The following is a 21,326-nucleotide window of genomic DNA, read 5'->3' on the forward strand; positions in this document are numbered from 1 at the left end:
CATTCACAAATGGGCTCGAGAAATGAGGCACCGTTCACAAACGGGCTCGACGACACAAGATAGCTTTGATTGATGAATTCAACAATGAAAAATTTAGAGATTTTTATGAATTTGAATTTGACGTAGGATTGGATTTTTTGAATTGGGGATTGGATTTGATGAATTTTTGATTTTTTTTGAGAAATGAGGCACCGTCCACAAACGGGCTCAAGGAGGACATGAGACCATTCATAAATGAACTCAGAAAATGAGGCACCGTTCACAAATGGGCTCAAGGAGAAGACGAAACCATTCACAAATGGACTCGAGAGATGAGGCACCGTTCATAAACGGGCTCAAGGAGAAGACGAGGCCATTTGCAAATGGGCTCGAGAAAAGAGGTACCGTTCACAAACGGGCTCGAAGAATTTAGAGATTTTCCATGAACTTGAATTTGACGTAAGATTGGATTTGATGAATTTTTTATTTTTTTGAACTCAATGAAATCGGGGATATTATGGATCGTGCCCGACAAAGATGTTGGAAACTAGGACTTTGACGAATGATGAAACGGCAAACCTTTGGAACGAAGAACCATTACTAGCAAGAATGGATTAGGAACATTTTTATGAAACTTCAACAAGATTTTTCTCAAAGAGACTGCTGGTCTTGTCTTCTGGGGATTTTGATAACTGAAACCTTGAACAAGACATTTGAGATTGGTAATTTAGAACAACGACTCTCTTGGATATTAACATGGAAAAGCGGGATCTGCTTCTTGACAGGTGTTTAGATAAACATTTCTTGACCAGGATAACTAACCGGAAGGGAATTATGAATTTGAATGGTTCATCTTTCTGAGAAATTGGCTCAACCACCATTGCATCTGAGGTTCTTCCAAGCTTAAGTTGCCTTCCTGGGGTATGATCTTTTTACGGAAGCTGGGCTTTCTGATGTTTCTACTTCTGAATTTTTCTGAGCTGATCTTCTTTGAAATGAAGTTGTTTGACTAAATTCTCGAGCTCTTTCAGGTATAATTGCAGGGAGCTGCCTAGGCCTGGCCTCCTTCACCAAGACAGTTACATCATTTGGACATAGGAACGACAATTGACTCTTTCTAAAGAGAAAACTTAGATGAAAGGCACTACTCAAAGGATTGAGCAGCTCTAAAGGAGTGAACATAGAATAACAACGATTGATTAACTACACTGACAGACACAGTAATGCTTCTGACTTAGTTAACGTTTTATTTGGTAAGTCTATCCTTTCAAGGAATATTTTTTTCAATTGGTAAACACTGGACTTTTTCCTTAAAACAGTAATGCCTCAATGATTTAATTACAACTCCTAGGATTGCTTAGCTCCAATGCCCCCAGTTTTGAGGATGTCACTTGAATTTGTTTGAACTTCAATTGATCTTCAGTCCTGATACCGGCTGTAGCCTTCTTATACTGATTCTCTTACCATGACCAAGTCACCTCTTCAGGGTTTTTGACTTGGCGGACCGTGCTAGCCTTAACTTTTGCCTGAACCACCTTTCTAGGTTTTCGATCCAGCAGGCTATCCCCTTAGCTTTTGCCTAAGCCTCCCTTTTGGGTTTTCAACTTAGCAGGGGAATGATCTTAAATTTTGCCTAGACCGCCCTTTCAGGTTTTCAGTCTAGCAGATCTTCAAACTCCGTTCTTTTTCTTATTCATCATTTTTTTTTATTGTGTCTCGGGATCTAGCTCATTAGTTCTGAACACCGGAAGGACTTTATAGGTAGGATAGGGTTTTTCAAAGAATGGCTTAAGGCTCAACAAAGATTTCGACCGAACCTGTGAACAGGTTGCCTACATATCCCAAGGTAGGAATCAGGTCGTGTGTAGGTCAAGGCGAATGCCCCTAGTTTGAAGATAAATTGTTTGAAGGTTAATTGATTTTTCTTTTTTTTTCTTTCATTCTAGAATGATTGACTTCTCCTCTTTTGGAACTTGTCCCTTTTTTTTCGGGAACGATTGAATTTCTTTTTTTTTTTTGGAACTTGTCCCTTTTTTTTTTTGGGAACGATTGAATTTCTTTTCTTTTGGAACTTGTCCCTTTTTTTTTCGGGAACGATTGTATTTCTTTTTTTTTGAATCGACCGAACTCGGTTCAACCGAGTTGCCTACGTACCCCAGTGTAGGGATCAGGTCTCGCGTAGTTCGGGGAAATGCCCCTGGTTTGATGGGTTTTCAAGAAAATTTTATTCAGGCTCGAAGGGTTTGCAAACCGGTATTCTTTTGACATTGGTTCTGATTTTGGGATTTATTCGGCCAAAGGGGGCCTTCCGATGTTCAGATTGGCTAGAGTCCGTCTGGTACTGATTATTTTTTTCTTTTTTGTTTTGTTTTGTTTTTTTTTTTTTTTTTTTACGGAGTTTGACGGCATTTCCAGGTAAGAGATAATGGATCTTCTTCTTCCAAGATTCTAAAGTGTGCTTTCGACTTTCATAGAGCGAAACTTGTTCTTTGACATCCTCCATCTATGGATTCGTACTCTCGATATCTGATGATCACTTTTCATTGTTTGCTCTTGAACTTTTCATCTTGAATTTGTTGGCTTTTTGCTATGAATTTGAGAACCAAGGTCATTGATTGGAAATATGAAAGTTGTTTCCACTCTATGCCCCTTGTATAGCATATATCTTCTCACTTTCTTCATTTTCTTTGAGCTTTCCATCTATGTCTTGCCCCTGGTATCGGTTGTAGCTTTTCTAGACAATCTTCTTATTCTTGAAATAATTTTATCAATTCTTCACACTCTTTAGAGGGTAATGTATTTTCAATCGGCATTCACTGAATCAAAGTTTCAGTGCCAGTGTTTATCATTTCAATTTCATCTTTGAAAGGTTGGGATTGGCGCTCCTCCTCTCGTTCAAGTAATTGCTGTGACTCAAGTGGAGTTTCGTCAATTTTGTCCTCATTTGAAGAGGGAGTCTTATTTTAAGATCAGAAGCACACTTAAGAACAGACACAAGTGAACTTTTTGGAACTGACTGAAATTTTATTTAAAGAAAAGCTATTACATCAGACGACCTATCCTGAACATGCTCAGGATTCACAACTCTAAATAAGAAAGGGAAACAGAAGATAACTTGCCTGGACTAGGCATTGACCTTTAACTGTAAGACCGGACTCAACAATTATACTGACCATGATGACTGACTCAACATAAAATAGTAAGTGACTAAAACTTTAACTGCTGCAACTGTTTGGCGTTGAAGGCTCGGCGAAGGCTGGTTCGTTCTGAACATCATCATGGCTGATACTTTCAATTTTGGACAATGATGACTGATTCGCATAGGGAAATGCCCCTAGCTCAAGGATTCTGAGAGTGAACTCTGAAGGACTTAGCAAAATAATCTTGAAAAAGGTAGCCCCTAGAGGAGGAACAGACCAGGGGTACAAGCAAGATTGGATTATCTGGACCAGGCATGATCAGATCATGAGAACGCATAATCGAAAATTGTGAGATTCTGCATCTGCCAGTTAGGGGATGGCATGAAGATACGATCGAATCGTATGACAGAAGAACGAAAGACGCACGATCAAAAGATTAGATGAGATAGCATAAGATTGCTTTCAACGGATAGATCATGAATGACTAATCCTATGAGATCTTTGGAAATGATGGGATTTATATCCTAACTCAAAGGGAATTTTTTTTTTTTTTTTTTTTTCACATTTTATCAGTGTTACCTGAAGGCATCAACCTTAATCCTAATCTATCGGAGTGGAGAGAGAATCTCGACTCATGACTTTGTTCGTGTATATAAGGACCGATCGTGACCATTGGAAGATGGACCACGGCCTAATCTAGACACCAATGGGTAGGATATCCTAAACTAGGCTCACACACGTGATGCACATGTGTTCGTATACTACATGCATGTGTGGGTTAATCTAGGGGTAAGGCCAAGAGTTCCCTTAGCGCGAATCCCTGCTCGATATACTGTACCAGTGTCCGGCGTATCAGTACGTGAACAAGAGATCCGTTTACGTACCATAAAGGTACCAGGCTAAGGGTGGAATGCTTCTCTAGCACAGAGGCACCAGGTGATGAAATCCCAGTCAACCATGCTAGATAACACTCCGGGTTCCTAAAATAGGACGTGTGTGCACGTGAGATGCAAGGGTTTAGATGCAAGTGATGTAAGTGTGTGCAATAAGTTCGCGCGATCTATGATGCCTTCAGGTTTTGTTAGATTAAGTTTGAGTAAAATGTGATGAGAAAATAAAACAAGACAAACTAATCTGACAAGTATACAAGAGATAGAGTTCTTATGAGCCAGTTAAATTAAATTCAAATGAATTATCTTTTGGAATTTTAATGAAGTTAGGTGATCCCCAGCAGAGTCGCCAGACTGTGGTACCCGAATCCCGCGAGAGGGGTGTGGGGCGCGAGCCGCCGCTCTCTCTCTCTCTTGGTCTCTCGTACCCACGCGATTGGCGTGTGCATTTTAATGTTGATTTGAATTAATCTTTCCTGTGAACTTGGGATCACTAAGGCAATCCGAATTCCACACGAAAGAGACTGACAGAGTCGCCACCTAGATGTGGGATCTAGGACCCGTAATTAACCAGAAATCTAGACTCGCTACCTGGTTACGAGAATGGAAGGTATGGGGAGTTATCCGCCACATGCACCATTCCTGCCCGATAATCGGTCTTCGATTCCAAAAGCTAATTCTTTTAAATTTATTTTAAATGGCTCATTCAACTCTATGTTAATGTGCGAACTAAGTGACATGCATCCTATGATCTAATTTTAATGTGAATCCTAGATGTGTATCTTGATTTATTAATTTGTCTGGATTCATTCTAAGTGAAAGTTCTCCTAGAATTCTAATTTCATGGAAAATCCTAAGTGATTTGATTAAGCATTTACAAGAAAATTAATATACAAAACACCACAATTTGTTTGTGGTGCCGACTCGCGGGTGGTATGCCATCAGACATCCAAGCTGCCTACGTACCCAAGCCTTACTGGGATCAGAGTCGACGTAGTTCGGTGCACCTAAGCTAAGTTACATATGCCTAACTCAACTAAGACACCGACCTAGACGGGATTGACTGTTTCAACAGTTTTAGGAGAAGTTATTTAATTCAAGTTGAAGATTTTATTATCTTAGGATTTCATCTAAGATGCTATATGATTCTCATCTAAATGCAAATGGTCCCTTAGACTAATGCAGGTTTGCCTTACATCCTAGTTTACTAGGCTTGTCCTAGGGAAAGATTGGGTGACTAGTGTAACTAGACCTATGGCACGGTTGCTATACATAGCAAGCGTCCGTGATGAGGCCGGACTCCTAACTCTAGGACTCCCTAAAACTTAGGACACGACACGACACCGGTGTTCCTAAATTGGGCTCTAAGGGTCCTTACGACGGAAACCGTGATCCAACGGTTCTGAAAGACACAAGACAAATCGATTTAAATTCTCGAGGTTAGTGAAAAAAGGGATGGAAGAGATGATGAAATAGTGTGAGGGAATGAGAAAGATAGAGAAAGGTGCGACTGAACTTGGGAGTGCCAAATTGCCTACGTACCCCGCGATGGGGATCAAGCCACACGTAGTTCCGCTGGGGAGGTTGCTTGGATTTTGGAAAACAGGTTTGGTATTTGGATCAGGAATCGGGTTTGTATTTGAGCATTGGACTTGAGATTCAAAAACATTGATATAGCAATGGGATTTTGGAATTGGGAATTTGCATCAAAGAATTGAGCATATTGGAATCATCAAGGGTTTGAATTTTCGGAATTCAAAGTGGGCGGGCTTATGAGATTCGGCCAAATGGATTCAGACATGCGACTCGGATTGTGTTGGGATATGACTTGGTTGGATTGGGTTAATGGTTAGGGTCAAGTGAGTCGGGTCTAAGTTAGGAGCAAACCCGAGACTAGCCATGGTCTAACTAGGAGGAAGCAGGGTACAAACCAGGGTGCGGACCAGGGTGCACCAGGGTGCGAACCAGCAGGGAACCAGGGTGCGAACCAGCAGGGAACCAGGGTGCGAACCAGCAGGGGAACCAGGGTGCAACCAGCAGGGAACCTGGGTGCAACCAGCAGCGAACCTGGGTGCAACCAGGGTCTAACCAGAGTGCGAACCAGCAGGGAACCAGGGTGCGAACCAATATCGAACTAGGGTGCGAACCAGTAGGGAACCAGGGTGCAACCAGCAGGGAAGCAGGGTGCGAACCAGTAGGGAACCAGGGTGCAACCAGCAGGGAACCAGGGTGCGAATCAGTAGGGAACCAGGGTGCAACCAGCATCGAACCTGGGTGCAACCAGCAGCGAACCTGGGTGCAACCAGGGTCTAACCAGAGGCTAACCAGGGGGAAAACAGACCCTACATGCTTCCTAACATGGTTTTTCTTTTAAAGTAAAAGATATGCATGAAAACAGACCCTACATAGAATTGAAATAAATGCCTACCTCTTTGGAAACCCACTTTGTGTTTGATTTTTCTTTGATGGTAATTCCTTGAAGATGATTCCTTGCTTGATAATGACTGCTTTTGATATATATCACCCAACGTATAAAATCACCCGATCCGGCAAGGATGGCCGAACCCTTGAAGAGATGAGGGAGAGGGATGAATTTTCTAAGAGAGGGGTTCTTTTTCTTCTTTTTCTTTGGATGGTGGGATGAGAGGGTATTTATAGGAGAATGGGATAGGAGGTTAGGTGAGGTTAGGTGAGGTTAGGTGAGGTTAGGTAAGGTTAGGTGAGGTTAGGTGAGGTTTGGGTGGTTAGGATGAGAGGAGAGGTTAGGTGAGGTTAGGTGAGGTTTGGATGGTTAGGATGAGAGGAGAGGTTAGGTGGTTTTGGATGGTGAGACCCAGGTCAAGATCTGTCATTGATCTAACGATTTACGGAAATCGGGTCTCGGAATGGAATCAGGGTCCGGGCTATGAAGTGACCCTAGCTTATTTTGTCCCGATTGATGATCCGTAAAGTCAGATCAAGATATTAATGACCTAAAACATATAAATCAATGATAGAGGGGGTTCTCACATGGATTTAACACACTAATTTATTTGTTGATTAAAACAAAACAAAATGGGGTGTCTACAGGGCCCCACACCAGCGGGCCCCACACAAGCGGGTCCTACATAAACGGGTCCCACACAAAACAGGTCCCACATCAGCAGGCCCCACACAAGCGGGCCCCACACAAGCGGGTCCTACATAAACGAGTCCCACACAAAACAGGTCCCACATCAGCAGGCCCCACACAAGCGGGCCCCACACAAGCGGGTCCTACATAAACGGGTCCCACACAAAACAGGTCCCACACAAAACAGGTCCCACACACAGCGGGTCCCACATCAGCGGGCCCCACACAAGCGGGTCCCACATCAGCGGGTCCCACACAAGCGGGTCCCACATCAGCGGGCCCCACACCAGCGGGTCCTACATAAACGGGTCCCACACACAGCGGGTCCCACATCAGCAGGCCCCACACCAGCGGGTCCCACACAAACGGGCCCCCATAACTAGAAATATTACAATCAAAATCTCAGAAAATCCAGCGAAGACTTCCTTTCACAGTAGTTTTTCTCTTATTATTATTTTTAACCAAATTGTTAGGAACATCCATTAAAACAACAAAACCAGATTCCTATTCAAATCTACTCAAATACAATCAACTGAAACATAAACTTTGTATATATAAAAAAAAAATAAAAAATCACACAGGAAAAGCTAACATCCAGAGAAAACATGATTTAAATTTCCAGTTCTAAGCATAAGCATTGAAAGTATATAAAAAAAAAATGAGAAGAATTATGAAGGGAAATACCTTTTTTTGAGTCAATTCTAGCTATGCTTTGGTCCAATCTACTCTGGTTCTTCCTCGATCAACAGTAAGAGAATAGGTTTGCAGTAAATTGAGGAGATCGCGACGGATTACAAAGATCGGAGAAGACGATCGGAGCTAAGGTTTGGATCGGAAATGAATCGGAGATGGATCGGAGAAGTATCAGAGAAGGATCTCAGATCGGAGCTTAGATCGGAAAAAATGAATCTCAGATTTGCAGAAAAGGCCGGAGGAAAATGGGGGAAGACGATCGGAACACGGCCGGAGAAAATGGAAGCCGTAGGATTGGAGGTGTAGAGGTTGCCGGAGAAGGATCGGAGATCCGATGGATCTGACCGGAGAAGGATCGGAGCTTAAAATTCTACCGGAGAAGGAGCTTTTACCGGAGAAGAAGGAGTACGGTGGCTAACAAGTGGTGAAGGGAGTGATGTGGAGAAAATCCGGCGGTCGGATCTTGCCAGAAAAGAAGAAAAAGATCGGAAAAGCATGGGTTAGGATTTGAAAAAAATGGGGATCTCTCTCTCTGCGAATTTTTTCTTCTCCACTGTCGTTTTTTTTCTCTTTTTTTCCTTTGCTGTTCTCCTCCTCTCCTTTTTCTTCGCGAGAGAGAGAGAGATCAGAAAACCCCATCATGAGTCATCATGAGGGGAGGAAATGATAGTTTTTGTCCCCCTCTTGTCCCCCCTAATTCCCTTAAATTTTGCAAAAAAATAAATAAAAAAATAAAAAACAATTTTCAAAGGCATCGGATGCCATACGAAAACCAAAACTACTCATTACGCCCATTTTTAAAACCAAAGAAAATGATGACTGTCCTTATTCTCTCGTTGAATACAATTGGATCCCACATTAGCGGGCCCCACACAAACGGGTCCCACATTAGCGGGCCCCACATTAGCGGGCCCCACACAAACGGGTCCCACATCAGCGGGCCCCACACGAGCGGGTCCCACATCAGCGGGTCCCACACAAATGGGTCCCACAAAAGCGGGCCCCACACAGGCGGGCCCCACACGAGCGGGTCCCACAAAAGCGGGCCCCACACAGGCGGGCCCCACACGAGCGGGTCCCACATCAGCGGGCCCCACATTCATTCATTTTCCGCCTGACCTCGGGATTTCATTCGAATACGCGGGTTTAGGGTCCTGTCAAAATGGGGTGTCTACACTTAGCTCGTTCGCTAGGCAAACGTGATCGGATCTTGACAAAATTTCACAGGGACCTTGGTGGGACCCTAAGCTAGCCCAGGGTGTAATTAGGGACCATAACGCACTGATTTGGAAAAGTTAAGCACAAAACATGGAGGTGCAGGGCACGGTCAAAATGGGGTGTCTACAGGTGGCCAAGGAAAAATAGAGCAAGGATGATGATTAGATCCAATCGAATAGATGAAGCTTCAGCCCATTTTCTTCCTCTTTATCCCCTGTTCTATCTCTCTCCCTCTCTCTCTCTAATTTAATGAAAATGAAAAAAACCCCTCAAACGAATCTCTTGACCCTCTTTTATAGATGAGCATAAGTCAATGCTAACAAACCCTGAATTTGGTAATGGCACTCCCCCTCATGTGTAATTTTCCTTCTTTAGTTGCATACACATAAGAATTGGCATGGGCACCCTCTCAATTTTATAAACGACTCCTCTGTTCCTTGAAAACCCATTTTATAAAGAAGTAATATTTTTGCAACCCCCATCTTTGCTTGGTCAGCCCTCTCATGTATCTCAACTGCTCTTTTTCTTTCATAAGGGGGACCTTGGTGGAATAAAAGCCAACGCCAAAAGGGAAATGATATATCTCATCCCTTTTCATCTCTAGGACAGCCCCTGTTAGTGTATTTAATGACTACTCTCTTACCCCATGGAGTGGGCTGGGGTGAAAATGGGCCCTAAAAAAAAAGTGATGTAGTCAACTACTTTCTTTTCATTTGGACTGCCTCTTGTGTAATTCATGACTACTCTTTCTACTCTTCAAGGGGGTGACTTGGGTAAAGGAGAGGATGAGTGCAACTTTACCTACTTTGACTCTAGTGAGCATCCCCCAAATCAGCCAAATTCACTCTCCTTCCAAATAATCCGCTCTCCGCTTGCTTAGTTGATTTATGGGCTGTCATGAGTGCCTCCTTACCTCAACAATGCACCCCTTTCTTAATCACAAGTGATTAATAACAGCACACCCCCACTCCACCAATTCAGCTTGTCCTCTCCTCTCTGATTTTTTATCTGAAAATGGGATCCCCCTTTCTTGCACTCCTTCGGTGATTATATGAGGGTATGATACATTCAGCTCCCTTTGTTCCACCTTAGACAACCACCTTCTAATATATTTATAACTACTCTTTTGCAAAAGAGGGTGCTCGGGCATAAATGAATGGCTAGGAAAATGATATGTCTGACCTCATTTCTTCATTGTGACTACTCCTTTACCCTGTATGGGAGTGGTCTATGCAAAGCAAGGGGAACATGAAAATTTTTTTTCTTTTTGTTTCTTGTAGGGGAATGATATGGGCACCTCCGCGGATTGGTTGACACAAACCCAACTAGTCTTTTTTCTCTTTTCTCTTTGGCTTACCTGTTGATAAGAAGAATGAGTCCCTCACACATTTAAAATTTTACGATGATACATTTGCCTCGGTTCGTTCACTAGGTAAACGTGCTCGGATTTTGACAAAATTTTGCCGGGACCTTGGTGGGACCCTAACCTAGTTGATTTGATGGGGTTTTGCACAAAAAAGAAAATTTTAGGGCACGATCAAAATGGGGTGTTTACAGCTGATCAATTTGTAAACATGTTTTGATTCATCTCCCAAAGGGGTTTTGTTTTTTTGGCCCTCTAATTAAACATGTTTTGATTCATCCATACCCTTGCTGGTTATATTTTGTGATTTCTGCTTGCATTGATGGATATTGATCACAAATGTGAGGATGCTAATATTGCACATCATTTGTTTGGTGAAATGCCTGGAATGGATATTATCTAAAGGAATGCGATTATTTTTGGGATTGCAAATTGTGGGCAGTATGTTCATCAAATAAATTACCACATGTTTAAAACAGCATGGAGACATTAGCATTTCACATGCCAAGTCATACTATATTGACAATACCTACTTCTGAACCCGAAATCTGCCTAGCAGAAGACTCAGAAGGTGCTGACTTTGCACCCAGGAAATAAATCATGTATTGATTGATGAATCATTTACTATTATATTCTTATTTTGATACATAGGTTTTGAATCCCTTTTCTTCATATAGTCTATATGTTCTACTATTTTCTTAGATCATTACTATTTTCTTTGTATGTATTGCCTAAGGTTAGGATTCTAACTTTCTTACAAAGATGGTTCTCTTATATCATCATTTTGGTCTTGGACCATTTTAGAGATGGATCATAGCATCCCATTTGATAAAAAAAAAATTGGTATTTTAATGAATAACAGGAGATTTGTATTTGTGCTATTTTGAGAGTTGGTTGTAGTCTGCTTTGGATCATATATGAATTTCTTCACAATTCTTCACTTATAGAAAGATCCTAAAATTCTATTGTTGATGAATTTTCTTACAAAACCTAAAAACATCTATTTCTTTAGTTTTAGCAGGTATCAGTGACATTTTCTTCTGAAGTTTGGGAAGAACAACTGTAGGTTTTTTTGCTTTAGTAATTGTAAGAATGTGAATTGAAGGTTCGATTGTCTCTGATATGCTGACATTCCAATTTTTGGGCAAAGACTTATCCGGTGACCTTTATTCTCTCACATATGCAATTCCAAAATGAAATAATATGTCTGAGCAGTTGTGACACCAACTGCTGAAGCAACTCTGGATAAAAACGAGAGGTAGACTAAATTTTGGTTGTATCTTCATCTTGGGTTTCTCGGTATTGGATGATATTCCTTCTTTCTCACACACACTTCTTTTGTATCTTCTTGAAACTATGGCATAGATTTTATAATTTTCATAGGCATGTTATTGTTGGGAATACCTTTATTTTTAATGGTTAATGGGTGATTTTATTTGATGCACACCGGGTGTTTGATGGAATTCTTCAACAAGATATTGTTACATGGGTTTTAGAATATTGTAGCATTATTTTTCTTTCACTTCTTTATAAGTGCTCTCTCACATATGCAATTCCAAAATGAAATAATATGTCTGAGCAGTTGTGACACCAACTGCTGAAGCAACTCTGGATAAAAACGAGAAGTAGACTAATTTTTGGTTGTATGTTCATCTTGGGTTTCTGGGTATTGGATGATATTCCCTCTCTCTCACACACTCTTCTTTTGTATCTTCTTGAAACTCTGGCATAGATTTTATAATTTTCATAGGCATGTTATTGTTGGGATTCTTGGGAATACCTTTTTTATTTATTTTATGGTTAATGGTGATTTTATTTGATGCACTCCGGGTGTTTGATGGAATGCTTAAACAAGATATTGTTACATGGGTTTTAGAATATTGTACCATTATTTTCCTTTCACTTCTTTATAAGTACTCTCTCACATATGCAATTCCAAAATGAAATAATATGTCTGAGCAGTTGTGACACCAATTGTTGAAGCAACTCTGGATAAAAACGAGAAGTAGACTAATTTTTGGTTGTATGTTCATCTTGGGTTTCTGGGAATTGGATGATATTCCCTCTCTCTCACACACGCTTCTTTTGTATCTTCTTGAAACTCTAGCATAGATTTTATAATTTTCATAGGCATGTTATTGTTGGGATTCTTGGGAATACCTTTTTTATTTATTTATGGTTAATGGTGATTTTATTTGATGCATTCCGGGTGTTTGATGGGATGCTTAAGCAAGATATTGTTACATGGGTTTTAGAATATTTTAGCATTATTTGTTAATGGGTGTTTGGCACAGGTGTTTTATTGGTTTTTGGAGTTGAATTCAATTTTTTAACAGTCTACATCTTATTCATGCAACATGTTCTTTCTATTTCGTCAACTGTACTTGCTTTTTATGAGTCATTTACTTTCCTTTGTCATGCCATCCGAGTATTTTCCTTTCACTTCTTTATAAATACTTCAGAAAAATCTTTAACTCCATCTTTTAAACTAACTGTTTTAATCATTTACTTTCCTCTGCCATGCTGTCTGAGTATAAGATGAATTGTTATATTGTTGAGGTCATCTACATTCTTTAATCAGGTCATTTACATTCTTTTATTGGAAAAAACTATTGAAATGCCTTTGATTTTAAAACCCCGATGAATTTGGAAGAGTATCTTACTATTAACAGAAAAACATAAAATGAGTATTTTTCTAATCAATTTCTTTTAGGTATTATTTTGATATTTCCTGTTCTTTTTCCATGTTTCTTATCAAGGGTTGCACTTCTTTACAAATACTTTAGAAAATCTATATTCCCATTATTTACCTCATTTATTTTTGGAATCATTTACTTTTCTTTGTCGCGCCGTGCGATCACGGCGGGTCTTTACTAGTATATAAGTAAAGCGGAATCCTCTAAGCCATGGTTGTGCCACGTGTCAGCCCCTCTTTCCACCGAAATTTTAAAATTCATTTTACTTCCGTGTGTATCTTTTCTCTTCCCTAATTAATCTCCATAAATATAGCAAAAAATTGATTATTGAATGTGGGACAACGTGGGGCTGCCACGTGTCCCCTCATATACACCTAACTTCTGTTTATAGCTCTTTTTAAAAGAAGAAAATATACACGCAACTTCTGTGTATAAATTTCAGAAATATGTGTTAGCCAGGTGATGCCACGTGTCACTCTTTCTCTACCTTGAATATTAGCATAGTATTTACTCCCCTTAATAATACGTAGACTAAACTTCTCTCAGGATAGTAATTTAGATATTAAAAGGAAGGAAGTTGAAGAGTTGAAAACGCCATGTCTGCTTGATTTTCTCCAATTAGCGCAATTAAATCTTATTAATTTACATAGAGATTTTAGGCACGTCGCTTGCATACATTTGGTATTCTAGGAATCCAAATTACTTGAGAAGCTGCCACAAATGTATTCTAGGAATCCAAATTACTTAAGAAGCTGCAGCTCTAGCTTTCCTTAAAATTAGCTCAATTAAATCTTATTCATTTACAGAGATATTTTAGACAAGTCGTTTGGTATTCTAGGAATCCAAATTCCTTGAGAACCTGCCTCCCTAGCTTTCCTTAAAATGAGGATACGTTCAAGCAAATCATATCTGCCACTCTTAAATTCCTTATTCTCCTCTTCCAAGAAATGCATACTTAAATTGGAGGCCATTTCCAAAATCGATTCGCATTCTTACTTCCTTTTATATCCTGGCAAAAACCTTCTTCTCCTTCATCCTGATCTCTCTTTAGTCTTTACTCCATTTCTATCTCATTTGTATGGTACACGGTATGTTTAATTGTTTGTCTACACCCCTTAACATGATCCCTCTAATTTATTATCATATTTTCTTCTCTCTCTCTCTCTCTCTCTCTCTCCTGATGGAGGGATGGAGCCATCTAAGTGGGAGTAGTACTCTTTTGTAAATTGCTATTTTTTATTTGAATTTTTCTTTATGTAATTTTTTTTACAATCACGGTTGTATAAAAAAATTTGCGGCTGATCCCTACAAGTGGTTCTTAAAGTCATGATACAAAGAAAAGGAAGGATGTTTTCCTGTTGAAGATGGACAGATTTAGAGGGAGGCAAGTGTTTTTTTTCCCCTTGATTGTTAAAATTCGATCAAATCAAGATGGATATATTTATGGTTCTGGAAGCTTCTTACTGTAATAGAACTATAAATGAAGAACTATTTATCTTATACCTGTCCCGTCTTATACATGTATGATTAGATCTCTGACTCCATCTTGCGAAGTATCTTGGTTTTTTGTGGAAGTGATTATTTTTCGTTCCTTTTATGTGTCACCGAATTTATCTTTACATTATCATGCAAACTTTAGTATTGGACAAAATTGTAACGGGACTTATCAATGGAGGTATATATGACATTCAAAATGTTTTTTTTTCTAAACAAAAAAATGTGTCATTTTAATAAACAGATGAGATCATACGAAGATGGGTATATGCAGCTGTTGGAAATAATCTTGGGTAAATAGATTAGTTCAACAATCTATTCAATATGTATTCCGGAAAAAATGAAATTGAAATTACCTTTGATGATCTTGAATGTAAACCTCAAACCCGTTAGCAAGAACTAAACTAAAAATAATAATAATAATGAAATGAAATTTCAAATAGAGATGAGTGGTAGAGGCACGTTACGTATTAACGCTACCCTTAAGATAGATTATCGCCCCCTCCACGAATGGTATGCAATCGGGTTCTCTTGCGGCCTATCTCCAGGATACAGCACGACTATACTTGTCTTTGACGGTGTGCACGCACCGGCTCGGACCTTGCGAACAACGGTTGATGCCAATCAAATTGCCCACTTAAAAGAGAAACTTGCAAAGCTTTGAAAAGATTGAAACTTTCAAAACAGTACTCAAGAATAGAAAAGAATGAACAAAACTTCAAGAAGAGGAAAATGTGTGTGTGTCAGAGGAAAAGAGAGAGCTACTCTTGTATACACTGTTGTTGTGTATATATTAACACTCTTCAATGTCTCTTTATCTCTCTTAATGCACACAACGTTTGCAAAATAAAGACAAAAAATAAAAACGTATAAAATATTCAAAGGCATTTAAAGATTGCATAGTAACGATGAAATTTCAACCGTTTGAAATTTGATTCACATAAGACAAAAGAAAAAATCTTTAAAGCCAAAGCATTAAAAGCTTTAAATGATTAAAAATTTCAACAATCCCCCACATGAATCAAAATTCAAATTAAATATATTAAATCAAATATGGGCAAATTTGAAATATCATGCAATGGGTGAAAGTATCTTGTGGACTTGAACCTCCACTTAGTGTTCATATATTCTAGTCTATAAAGATTCCAAGTGAACGATGTCTTGAACTAAGAATCTTGAGTAATAGACCTTCATATATTACACACACGATATCGGCAATGTAACCGTGTTCTATCGGGGTAGCACATTTCGGCCATGCGCTGGTCCTGTTTCATGAGCGCTCTAGAGAACAAGCCTTAATTCTCATAGGAAGCGACCTTCCACACTCATATAGGTGAGTCCATCAAGGTTACCTGTAACCACGCACCCCGCTTATAAACAGCTATAGACCCATTCAAAACAAAGCTCTTCCTCCATATCGTTACAGTTAGTACTATTTACATGTTAGGGATAGGCGAAGAGAAGTCTTTCATTCTCTTGATAATTTAAGTACAGTGCTTTCACCGATCACTCAAATAACTTGTTTTTCCCATTGAACCTAGTTCTTGGGATCTCCAGTCATATAGGTTGGGTTGCCGTTATTGGTGATTCTATTTGATGGGCTTTAACCCCATCCCTCTTGATGTTTCAGCCATTAGCTTTTTAGCTAGTCCTTTGGTCAGTGGATTTGCCAAGTTTCTCTCTGACCTTATAAAGCCAATTACAATCACTCCATCAAAAAGTAATTGCCTCACATTATTATGCCTCAGACGTATGTGTCTGGATTTACCATTATATGTTCTACTCTTAGCCCTTGCTATTGTAGCTTGGCTATCACAATGAATAGATATAGCTGGAATTGGCTTGCACCATATAGGAATATCTGCTAACTGATTCCTAATCCATTCCGCTTCTTCACCTGCTTTATCTAAAGCAATAAATTCAGATTCTATGGTGGAACGTGCTCTACAGGTCTGCTTGGTAGATTTCCAAGCGACAGCACCACCACCCAAAGTGAAAACATATCCACTTGTGGATTTAGTTTCTTTTGAATCTGAAATCTAATTTGCATCGCTATATCCTTCTAATACAGCGGGATAACGACCATAGTGGAGTCCAAACTCCATTGTGCCCTTCAAATATCTTAAAATCCTGATAAGTGCATCCCAATGTTCTTGACTAGGGTTGCTAGTGTATCTACTTAGCCTACCAACTGCGTAAGCTATATTTGGTCTAGTGCAATTCATTAGATACATTAAACTGCCTATAATTCTGGAGTATTCTAATTGGGATATACTTTTTCCAGTATTTTTCTTAAGTTTTAAACTAGGATCATATGGTACACTCAAGGGAGTACAATCAAATTTGTTAAATTTTCTAAGGATCTTTTCAACATAATGAGATTGTGTTAATACAGTCCCTTCTGAATTTCTAATTATCTTAATTCCTAAGATTACATCTGCCAATCCAAGATCTTTCATGTCAAAGTTCTCTGACAAAAGATTCTTGGTGTCATTTATGACATCTAGACTCGTACCAATGATTAACATATCATCGACATACATGCAGATCAAAACTCTAGAATTACCTTCAAATCTATTGTATACACATTTATTAGAATCATTTATGGTAAAACCATTTGATAACAATACTTTATCAAATTTCTCATGCTATTGTTTTGGTGCTTGTTTTAAACCATAAAGAGATTTTATAAGTTTACACACTTTACGTTCTTGACCTGGGACTGCAAATCCCTCAGGTTGTTCCATGTAAATTTCTTCTTCTAATTCTCCATTTAGGAAAGCGGTTTTAACATCCATTTGATGGATTTCTAAGTTATAGATAGCTGCTATAGCTATCAACATTCTTATTGTTGCAATCCTAGTTACAGGAGAATAGGTGTCAAAAAAATCTATCCCTTCTTTCTGTTTAAAACCTTTGGCTACTAATCTAGCCTTAAATTTTTCTATAGATCCATCGGTTCTAAGTTTCTTTTTAAAAATCCATTTACAACCTATTGGTTTGCACCCATGAGGTAAATCCGTTAACTCCCATGTGTTATTTGACATAATGGATTCTATTTCACTATTTATAGCTTCTTTCCAGAAGTTTGCATCCAAAGAAGACATAGCTTCCTTAAAAGTAGATGGATCATCCTCCACCAAGAAAGTATAAAAGTCAGAGCTAAAGTTAGTAGCTTTCTTTGCTCTTAGACTTCTTCTAGGTTCTATCTCTAGGTTACCTTCTTCTCTACCTCTTTTTCTTCCTTTAGGTTCTTGGTTTTTTATTTGAGGAATACCACGACTACTAGATGCAACTTCTGTTTGAGGTATTAGAAATTGACTCACACTAGTTTGTTTAAGAGGAAACACATCCTCAAAAAATTCTGCATCTCTAGACTCTAATATAGTGTTTACATCTATGGAATTATGTTCAGATTTTACCACCAGAAATCTATAAGCTGCACTATTTTGTGCATACCCTATGAATACACAATCCAATGTTTTAGATCCTAACTTTGTTTTCTTAGGGGGAGGTAAGCTTACTTTAGCTAAACACCCCCACACTTTAAGGTATTTAAGACTTAGTTTTCTACCTTTTCATAACTCGAATGGAGTTCCATTTTCATTTTTATAGGGTATTTTGTTTAGTATATGACAAGCCGATAATAAGACTTCCCCCCACATGTTAGCCCTGAACTAGTTAGCATGGCATTTACCATGTCAATTAGAGTCCTATTTTTTCTTTCTGCAACTCCATTTTGTTGTGGAGAATAAGGTGCCGTCACCTCATGAATAATTCCATATTTTCTACAATATTCAGAAAATTCATTTGAGGTATATTCACCACCTCGATCTAATCTAAGTATTTTAATTCCTTTTTCTAACTGATTTTCCACTTCAGTTTTATAGGTTATAAATTTTTCTAAAGCTTCATCTTTAGATTTAAGAAGATATACCATTGCAAATTTTGATTTATCATCTATGAAGGTAATAAAATATTTATTTCCTCCTCCAGTAATAGTGTTCTTTAGGTCGCAAACATCACTATGTACTAGTCCTAGAATTTCTGAATTTCTTTCTATTGATTTAAACGGTTTTTTGCTAAATTTTGATTGAACACATATTTGACACTTTGATTTTTGTTCAATAGAAACATTTGGAATCATACTTAAGTTCACCATTCTTTTTATGGATTGTGAATTTACATGTCCTAATCTACCATGCCACATATCAAACGATTCAATAATATAAGCAGAAAAATTAGAAATTTTATTGATTTCATTGATGGATACATTGAGCTTAAATAAACCTCCACAAGCATAACCCTTTCCAACAAACATCCCACCCTTGGTGAGAATAAACTTATTAGATTCGAAGACGAGCTTGTAACCGTGCTTGTTCAACAAGTAGCCAGAAATTAAGTTCTTCCTGACTTCTGGAACATAGAGAACTTGGTGCAGTGTGAGAACCTTGCCGGAAGTGAGTTTGAGATCAACCTTCCCTTTCCCCATGACCTTAGCCGTTGAGGAGTTACCCATGAAAAGCATTTCGCTTTCATCTACTTGATGATAGGTGACGAACGCACTTCTGTCACAACAGACATGTACAGTAGCTTCAGTGTCTACCCACCAATCATTCACATTGAACACCATGTTCACTTCAGAGTCTACGGTTATAAGCTTCTTCACTTCGGTTCCGTGAATAACAGTTCCGGATTCCACCATATTGGCTTGAGGAGCGGGTTTCGCTTGAGAGTTTTCGACATTTTGAAAAGTGTCTTTCCCCTTTCTATGTCGACATTGTCTAGCATAGTGTCCAAGTTTTCCGCAATTGAAACAACCCTCTTTCTTCTTATTTTTGTCTATCTTTTTGTTACTTTTGAAGTGGTTTCGGTTCTCCATCTTCTTCTTGTTTTGATGAGACCCAAAGTTTTTATTTGTTTTCTTCTCACTAGTCTCAACAAGATTGGCCTTAGAAAGGAGTTCTGATTCTTTGTCATTTTGATCACGATTCCTATGTTCTTCTATTCGAAGTGTTACTAGGAGATCTTCTAAAGATAATTCCTCTTTTCTATGTTTAAGACTTTTTTCGAATTCCTTCCATGAAGGTGGAAGTTTATCAATAATGGCCGCCGAATGGAAACGGTCATCCATTTTGATTCCTTCTGCTAGGATCTCATTCAATAGGAGTTGGAATTCATGAACTTATCCTAAGACGGGTTTTCCATCTACCATCTCAAATCTAAGATAGTTTTCAACTACATATTTTTTCACTCCGGCATCTTCGGTCTTATACTTTTTATCTAAAGCTTCCCACATTTCTTTGGTGGTTTTCATTCCACAATACACGTCATACAAGGAATTCGTCATGGCACTAAGTATATAACCACGACACAAAAAGCCATAATTTTTCCATTTTTGAGTAACCTCGAATTGAGCGGGCTCATGCTCTTCGGGACTAGGCTTGGGTGTGGTCAAGACATAGGCAATTTTAAGAGTTGAAAGCCAAAAGAATAAGCGTTGTTGCCAACGCTTGAAGTTCAATCCGTCAAACTTCTTTGGACGAGTGTAATCTTCACCGGCCATGTTGAACTAATCCAATAATCTATCTTAAGATTGTTGGAAATAATCTTGGGTAAATAGATTAGTTCAACAATCTATTCAATATGTATTCCGGAAAAAATGAAATTGAAATTACCTTTGATGATCTTGAATGTAAACCTCAAACCCGTTAGCAAGAACCAAACTAAAAATAATAATAAAAATGAAATGAAATTTCAAATAGAGATGAGTGGTAGAGGCACGTTACGGATTAACGCTACCCTTAAGATAGATTATCGCCCCCTCCACGAATGGTATGCAATCGGGTTCTCTTGCGACCTATCTCCAGGATACAACACCACTATACTTGTCTTTGACGGTGTGCACGCACCGGCTCGGACCTTGCGAACAACGGTCGATGCCAGTCAAATTGCCCACTTAAAAGAGAAACTTACAAAGCTTTGAAAAGATTGAAACTTTCGAAACAGTACTCAAGAATAGAAAAGAATGAACAAAACTTCAAGAAGAGGAAAACATGTGTGTGTCAGAGGAAAAGAGAGAGCTACTCTTGTATACACTGTTGTTGTGTATATATTAACACTCTTCAACGGCTCTTTATCTCTCTTAATGCACACAACGTTTGCAAAATAAAAATAAAAAATAAAAACGTATAAAATACTCAAAGGCATTTAAAGATTACATAGTAACGATGAAATTTCAACCGTTTGAAATTTGATTCACATAAGACAAAAGAAAAAATCTTTAAAGCCAAAGCATTAAAAGCTTTAAATGATTAAAAAATTCAACAGCTTCAACAAGAAACGTGAAAGCTCTAAATTGAATCCTATTGATTCCAAGTTACTGAGGTGCCCTTTCTCATTTCACTTCAAAAGCAAATAAAGCCTCCTTTTTATTACTAATGCAGCTCTTTAAGTTTGGGATTTTTAGCACAGGCAACAATCAAATATAAAAGAAACCTCTAAGTTTATTCTTATGTATTCTTTATCTCTACATGTTTTAATTTGTGGAGGTGTATGGGTATTGCAAATTAAATGTTTTTTTAGAGATTGAGATAAGAGGATTGTTGGGATTGAAGATAAATTAGACGATTAGAAGTGTGTGAGATTGCATGTGATGGGTTGGAGGCCATACAGAAAAGATCACATCCTGCTTTGATTTAGGTCATACACCTGCAATAATCATTGGTTTGTATCTTTTTT

At 38.7% G+C, this 21,326-nt stretch overlaps 2 long non-coding RNA genes across 5 annotated transcripts in view; one reads left to right on the forward strand and one right to left on the reverse strand.

Moving 5' to 3' along the window:
• LOC143875496 (uncharacterized) overlaps nt 1–21,326 on the forward strand; it is an 82,535-nt gene that overhangs the window by 56,896 nt on the left and 4,313 nt on the right. The window lies entirely within an intron of this gene.
• On the reverse strand, nt 164–7,023 carry LOC143875489 (uncharacterized). Its single transcript, XR_013250130.1, has 2 exons — nt 6,438–7,023; nt 164–3,481 (listed from the first exon to the last, which is right to left on the reverse strand). It is a non-coding gene; the product is annotated as an uncharacterized LOC143875489 (long non-coding RNA).

Source organism: Tasmannia lanceolata, unplaced genomic scaffold, assembly GCF_043159265.1.
Source record: "Tasmannia lanceolata isolate RefF3 unplaced genomic scaffold, GAP_Taslan_0.1 ptg000002l, whole genome shotgun sequence".
Taxonomy (NCBI): Eukaryota; Viridiplantae; Streptophyta; class Magnoliopsida; order Canellales; family Winteraceae; genus Tasmannia; species Tasmannia lanceolata.